Below are 8,053 nucleotides of genomic sequence, written 5' to 3'. Positions count from 1 at the left end.
CACACTATATTCCCTACACCCTGGGTCTATGCAGACACTGCCCCTCACTCACAGCCCACCATGGGGCAGACACAGTAGTCCCTCATAGCCCGCAAGTGGGAAAGCACTGAAGTATCTCACTGCTGAAGACTGGGGCCTGGAGGAATGACAGAGTGGCTAAAAGGGGCCTTGTTAACAGAACCTTGGGTATTCAGAGTGTATGCACAATGATTGAAGATCAATAAGAACCAGATAGCTCTGCAGGTGTCAGGGTGGACAGAGGCTGCCCAAGGATAAAATCCCTCCTCCTCAAAACTAATGTTTCAAAGTCAGATAAGCCTGGCATCTTTAGATCCTATTTTGGGGGAGAAGAAAATATTCTGGGTTAAATCTATTTGGAATTAACGGTGGTGATCATTTCTGCAATGGTTATGTTACAGAAAAAAATATGTTAACACCTTTGTGCCCACTTGGATTTTAGAGAATTAAAATAACCAGCCTTCCACATTTTCCTAGGTTCCATAATCCTTTTGCCTCCATGTGGGGCGCATGGAGGAGGATAGCCTGGATGTGCTGCCCTCTCAAAGGACTGCCCATTGCCAGGAAATTTGGGTGTTTGGTGCTCAGTACCCACAGAAGAACCTTTCACAGAAATCAGCTTCTTACTAGACACGCCTCCAGAGGCAAGGGAAACAAAAGCAACAATGAACTATTGGGACTTCATCAAGATAAAAAGTTTCTGCACAGCAAAGGAAACAACAAAACTAAAAGGCAAACAACAGAATGGGAGGAGATATTTGCCAATTACATATTGGATAAAGGACTAGTATCCAAAATCTATAAACTTATCAAACTCAATACCCCCCAAAACAAAAAACCCAACCAAGAAACAGGCAGAAGACAATGAACAGACATTTCTCCAAAGACATGCAGATGGCCAACAGACGCATGAAAAAATGCTCAACATCACTTGGCATCAGGAAAATCCAAATCAAAACCACAGTGAGATACCACCTCACACTAGTCAGAATGGCTAAAATTAACCATTTAGGAAACAACAGACATGGACATGGATGTGGCAAAAGGGGAACCCACTTACACTGCAGCCACTCTGGAGAACAGTATGGAGGGTCCTCAGAAAGTTAAAAATAGAATTGCCCTATGACCCAGCAACAGCGCTACTAGATATTTATCCAAAAGATACAAAAATATTGATTCTAATGGGTATACGCACCCAAATGTTTATAGCAGCACTATCCACATAGCCAAAATAAGGAAAGAGCCCAACTATCCATCAACTGATGAATGGATAAAGAAGATGTGGTATATGTGTGCGTGTGTACTCATGTGCGCACACACACACACACAGACACAGACACAGGAATGTTATGCAGCCATCAACAAGAATGGAGTCTTGCCATTTGCAGTGGTGAAGATGGAATTAGAGGGTATTATGCTATGTGAAATTAGTCAGAGAAAGACATATACCATATGATTTCACTCATGTGTGGAATTTAAGAAACAGATGAACATAGGGGAAGGGAAGGAAAAATAAAATAAGATAAAAACAGAGAGAGAGGCAAACCATAGGAGACTCTTTAAAAAAAAAGATTTTATTTATCTGAGAGAGAGAGCAAGAGAGAGAGCACAAGCAGGGGGAGCAGCAGGCTCCCCACTGAGCAGGGAGCCTGGTGCAGGGCTTGATCCTGGGACTCTGAGATCATGACCTGAGCTGAAGGCAGATGCTTAACAGACTGAGCCACCCAGGTGCCCCCATAGGAGACTTTTAACTATAGGGAACAAAGTGAGCGTTGCTGGAGGGGAGGGTTGTGGGGGATGGGCTAAATGGGTAATGGGCATTAAGCAGGGCACGTGATGTAATGAGCACTGGGTGTTATATGCAACTGATGAATCACTAAATTCTACCCATGTAACTAATAATACACCATATGTTAACTAACTTAAATTTAAGTAAAATCTTGAAAAGAAAAAGAAATAGAAATCAACTTCATGATCCCCCAACTCCAGCCTCCTAAAGAGGTCTTCATAGAGGACCTCAGGTGGTGTGGATTATATGTGAGATCGAAGTTTGATTTCCCCTCAAAGGTGTTTCTTCAGCTGCCTGTTTCTACCAAGAAACAGTCCTTATCCCTGCCTTTGACAAGAGAGCCCTTCATGCCAAGTGCTGCTCTCCTGTTGCTCCTTTCTCTCTCTGTTTAGACAGAGACAGTAGATACGTGTTTTATAACAGTGGTAGGCCTAGGAAAATCAATTAGCAAGCAGAGTGATCAACAGTAATCATGCTCACTACCTTTTACAAAGCTCTTATTGTGTGCCAGGCACCACACAGGCACCTCGAATGCATTATCTCACTTTATCTTAACATGAGACAAGAATTATCTTTTGCACTTTACAGATGAGGAAGGCAAGGGGAGGTTAACTGACTCGCCCAGTCACAGAACTGTTAAGTGTCAGATCAGGATTTTAAAAGCAGGTTTTTGCAATTCTGTAGATAATGCACAAAGCTGCTGTGGAGTTGCAGCCCAGCCTCAAACCTCACACTTCGGCGACTTCAGGGAGCTGCCAGGAACACCAGTGAGGCCAAAACTTGGCCTCAGGTGGGGGTGGGAGGGGTAGGTATGGGTTGTGAGCAGCCTGGGTGGGACCCTGTGAATGATTTGTGTGCATTCCTTTCCACAAGTGGGTAATTTGGTCTCCTTTCTCGTTTTGCTTTCTGCTTTTGTTTTTTAATTTGAAATAACATCATCCAGTTGGTGAAGCCTGCGGGGAGAACCATTTTATTACTTTTTCTAAATATAATGTGAAAAAGTTGCTGACCCAGAGCTCTGTAGCAGGAACAAATTGTGCAAGGTCTTTTAAGAAGAGAATAGATGGCCATCTGGGACCATAGAGACGGGGCTCTCCAGAATGGGCTTCTGTGGAGGAGTTAATGCCCACATTTTTGTTCTCTTCCTGAGATACTCACCATGTTAGAGAAAGAATGATCATTTTTCATGAACTGTGTTTGAACTTTGTGATACTATTTGCAAGGAGAGCCTCTGGGCCCCAAAGGAAGTCACACTTCCTCCATGAAGCATTCACTCAGTCTCATCTGCCGAAGGGCCAGACATTCTGCATTTTGTTGGCTTCATTGTACTCTGTCTTGACTATTTCCATTTTTGTTGTCTAAATCTGTCTTTGTTTTCTGGGGAGACAAGAGCTGCATCTCACTCTTTTGCCCACTCCCTCAGCTTCCCGCAGTGATTAGCATATGGTCAGTTCTTGGTAGTCACTTGTTTGATAATGCCTAACCGAGTCCCAAATCTACTCTTTAAATAGGAGCAGTAATACATGTACACCCTTTAGGGGTGTCAGGAGTATTAAAGATAATGTATGTAAAGCATTCATCACATTGCCTGCTATGTGGTAGGCAATTAATTAACGGTGACTATCATAATATGTTTCAGAAATAAATAGTTGCAAATGGAACTCAAGTGGTTTTCCTTCAGGGAATGGGATTATGTCTCCTGGAACTTGACGGAGGTTGGTCATCTATGTCGTCTTTTAACTTTCTTATCGATCCTTATCCACTCACTGATGAGATCTTCTGGTGATGCTGCCCTGGAAGGTGTAATTAAAATTAAAGCAAAGCAAAGCAAAGCAAAATAAAACAAATACATCAGAGAGTTGAGAAGCGAGGATCAGGAACAGCATGGAAATAGGTTGAAAATGCAAAAGAGACTGTGCCAAAATAATCTCCACACCTAGGAGAAATGAGAAATTATGTGGGGACTAAAGGTTTTCTAAGAAATGGTAAAAACAATATGGGAGGGATTCTGTGGAAGAACCACAGATCCAGTCAAGACAGGTCTGTCAGGGATCTTCAAGATGTTATTGTCAAGCCCTCTCATTATTTATGTAAGCCAAGAGGGTATCCAAGAGGTGGTGGAACTTGTCCATTGCCCCAGAGGAGGTAACCAACTGTTCTTTTGTGTTGTGTTGCTCTGCCTTTGAGGATACATTTTTTTATTCTGGGAAATCTCCACCATCTGCATTTAGTTTATGTGCCTTAATTAGGCCCAGGACCCTCTAGTTCCAAGGATGTTGCATGTGGCTCAGGCCTGGCCAGTCAACCCATTCATGCCCTGGAGATGGTAATTAATTCATGGCATGAATTAATCATGTGGCCCAAGCCGGTCCAATGAGAATGGCACCCAAGATGTAAGAGCTATTGGGAATAATAGTTTTCTTCCTCACTAGATTTGATGCTGGGAGGAAGCGAGGGTGAAACATTTGGAACTCATTTTACCACTAGGTGGAGCCTGAGAATAAAACATCAGGAAAGAAAGCAGAATCAACAGAGATGGGGTTCTAGCGATATGTGCATATTTTTTAAATTCTTTTATTTAGATTCAAATAGCCAATATATAGTACATCATTAGTTTCAGATGTAGAGTTCAATAAATCATCAGTTGCATATAACACCCACTGTTCATCACATCATGTGCCCTCCTTAATGCCCAACACCCAATTACCCCATACCTCCACCCACCTCACCTCCAGCACCCCTGTTTCTTTCCCATAGTTAAAGTCTCTCATGGTTTGTCTCCCTCTCTGATTTCTTCCCATTATGTTTTCCCTCCCTTCCTCTATGATCTTCTGTGCTGTTTCTTATGTTCCTCATATGAGTGAAACCATATGATAGTCTCTTTCTCTGATTGACTTATTTCACTTGGCCTAATACCCTCCATTTCCATCCATGTTGATGTAAATGTTTAAGATTTCATCTGTTCTGATGGCTGAGTAATATTCCACTGTATGTATGTGTGTGTGTGTGTGTGTGTGTGTGTGTGTGTATATGTATATATATACATACCACTCTTCTTTATCCATTCATATATCGATGGACATCTTGGCTCTTTACATAGTTTGGTTATTGTGGACATTCCTGCTGTAAACATTGGGGTGCGGGTGCCCCTTTGGATCACATTTTTTGAGTCCCTGGATCACACCCACCTGAAGATAGCATAGTTGTAGAGTTTTTCCATTATGTGAGGCAATAAAATTCCCTCCATTCTTGGTCAGTTTGTGACTATTTTCTTTCACTTTCAACACTAAGAGTTCCAAGATACCAGGTTGCAGTGGGGAATACAATAGATTGGTTCACTCAACATCTGTTCCAATCTTTTCTGAGTGGGTGTCCCTTTACTTCAGGAGTGGGGGAGAGAAGCTAAAAGCTCTAATTCCAAGAGAGTGGAATAGTCCTCATAGCTGGGATTCTATGTGCTTAAGGTTCTGCCAATCAGATACATTTTGGTGAGATTTGATTTGCAACCACATTAAATAGGAAAAGAGATGAGGCATCCATTTTGCTTGTTCTGATATAGCAGATGTATGGGGTACTTCTTTATCCCCATTTCACTGCCACAATGGTAGGACCTAGAGTTAGTGCTTAGGACAGAGGCATGTTGATTTACCTGCTGCCTGATTGTAGCAAAAGTAGTAAGCAATTCCTTTGGTGGGCCACTTCTACAGTTATGTTTGGGGTCTTAGTCCTGTACAGCCTGTTCCTCTAGGCCTTCCAGGGATTTTGTAAGCACCTTATTTCCAGTATTAAACCGCTTTCTGTTTGAAATAGCTAGAATGGTTTCTGTTTCCTGCAGTAGAACCTTGACTGGTAAGCTAGAAAGGCTGCCTCTGGACATGGCACTTGCTTTCCAGATTAGGCAGCAGCTTTCTGGCCCTCCCTGACCCAAGGCATCCTAGTGGTCTCAGGCAGGAGGCTGCTGACTGTCACCTGGACTCCCAGAAGTATGGACTGACTATTGGTGATGCTCGGCTCCCAGCTGATCCATTTTTGGGGGTAGAAGAGAGAGGACGTATGGAGAGTGGTGCAAGGGGGTAAGCAGGCTGAACTGGAAAAGAGAAAATGTAGTGATTAGCATTGCACACTCTCCCAGAAAGGGCTTCCTTAGGGTTTGAGAAGAATAGCAGTTGAGCCCTTCTGGGAACACTCCACATGGGGTATCTTAAAGGCAGATTTATGCGGCAACTTTGATTGTGATGCAGCCCAGCCACACTCCCAGGGAGTGAGATGGATTATTGATTGCTTCTCAAAAGTCACATGTTGGAATCACCAGTACAAAACCAGTGACCTTATGATTTTACCCTAAGCAATTGTGGCCACCTGCCCCTACTGTCATATAGATATGAGCACAGCTTGAGGTATTCTCCAGATTTCTGGATCTTGAGTCTTCTCAAATATGTGGATTATTCCCTGAGATTAAGCATAAGGTACTGAGTTCTCACACTGTATTAACACTGCACTTACATTTTATTTATTTATTTTTTTGTCCAAACCAGTATAGCTTTTATTGCATCTTTTTAAAATATCACAAGTAAGTCTGAAAAATCATCTGGCATCTTGCTGTTTCTGTAGATGGACAACTCAGATCTTATTCATCAGCCTGCTGAACTGTTCCTTTTTCAGAAACATAGATACCATCCAAAAATTTTCTGATATCCTTGTTTTTAACAGTTGTGGCTTGCTGAATCAAAGCAGCTGATTTTGATACAAGTTCGGTGTCATTTCCTTCAAGAATTAACTCATCTTTTTGGGCTTGAGATACAGACCAAGCAACACCTGGCCTCATCTGAACCCTGTGGATGTATTTCTCACCCAAGAAATTTCGGATTTCAACAAGAGAACCATTCTCCTGAATAACAACGTTGATGAGAAAGTTAGCATACACAGACCTCATCTTGTAATGGAAGGCCAGTGTAACGCCCTTGATCATGTTCTGTACATGACTACAGATAGTGTGAACAGTAGCCAGCTCTTTTCTATTTCCCCATCATTTGTCAATTCGGAGCCTCTTCTTTTTCTTTCCAAGAAGACTGAGTTCTACATTGATGTGATTGAATGGTTCCTTCACAGGGTTCCTCTGGGTCCCTTCACAGGGTTCCAGGGTTCACAGGGTTCCTCTGGGTCCCTTCACAATAACTGTGCATCCCTTCAGAGTGATGTCGACATTTTCCGGAATGTCGACAGTCTGATTGCTGAGAATGGTCTTCATTCTCGCAGGAGATGTGGCAAAGAGAGCCTGCACTTACATTTTAGTTCAAGCCCCAAATAAGATCCCCTGAACATAAAGATGTGCAGACCCACTGACTCAATGTGCCATCTGACTGCCCACTAGCATGCTTTCCTAGACTCTAGAGCAAGGGGCCCAGTGTGTGGTTCTTGCACCAGCAGTATCAGCACCACCATGGCACTTGTTAAAAATGCAAATTATCAAGCCCTACCCTAGACCCACAAAATCTGGGCTTTCTCATATGGTTACTATAGGGTGATTAAATAGAAACCAAGTGTGTAACACATCTAGCCAAGAACCTACAGCCACATGGCTGACACTGCCTGGGTTTGTGTCTGTCTTTGCCCATATTGTCACCTCTGTTGGCATTGACTCTCCTCAGCCAGATGGACCTATACTCATGCTTCACATTCTAACTCAAGCATCCTTTGCATATTGGTCTCTGACCTCTTTTCTCACCTTCTATCCTCCTAGTACTAACCCTGTTGAGCTTCCACCTTGTCATTTGTAACATGTACCTTGATACTCCTTGTTTTCATTTCCAGAGTAACTGTTGTGGTAGCCAGTCCAGAATCCATTCACTTTCCTGTTCATGGCACCCTCATTTTGTTTTGGGAAAACCTGCCTATCCTAGTCTCAGTCATGTAGTTTGGGTGGAATTGACCCTACACACCCATCAATAGTATATCACTCAGATCTGGCCAATCTTATTTCACTTCATGGCCACAGCAATTGATTCACAAGTGGACAGATGATATAAATGAGTCCAAAGAGCGTTGGTCCATAAGCTTTGATTTGAAATATCAGGAAATATGGGCTCATTTTTGGTTGGGGGTGTAATAGGTATAAATTGGTATAATAGAAGAAATTCTGCTGAACCCAAAGCCAACTCCCAGGGAAGCAGAGGACAGCACTGGAGACAAATTCCTGAATTTTTTCAACACCTGGATTTGTCTGCCTACTGCAATCAGACACTGTGA

General features: G+C 42.7%; 1 pseudogene; it reads right to left on the bottom strand.

Annotated features, from left to right (window-relative positions):
- Nucleotides 1–6,411: 6,411 nt before the first annotated feature.
- On the bottom strand, nt 6,412–7,060 carry LOC112810807 (large ribosomal subunit protein uL6 pseudogene; annotated as a pseudogene).
- Nucleotides 7,061–8,053: the final 993 nt, after the last annotated feature.

This window comes from Callorhinus ursinus, unplaced genomic scaffold (genome assembly GCF_003265705.2).
Source record: "Callorhinus ursinus isolate GAN/ISIS: 27379988/994484 unplaced genomic scaffold, GSC_fseal_2.0 scaffold157, whole genome shotgun sequence".
NCBI classification, from domain to species: domain Eukaryota; kingdom Metazoa; phylum Chordata; class Mammalia; order Carnivora; family Otariidae; genus Callorhinus; species Callorhinus ursinus.
The sequence above is the reverse complement of the archived record's forward strand: the minus strand, read 5'-3'. Positions and strand labels throughout refer to the sequence as shown.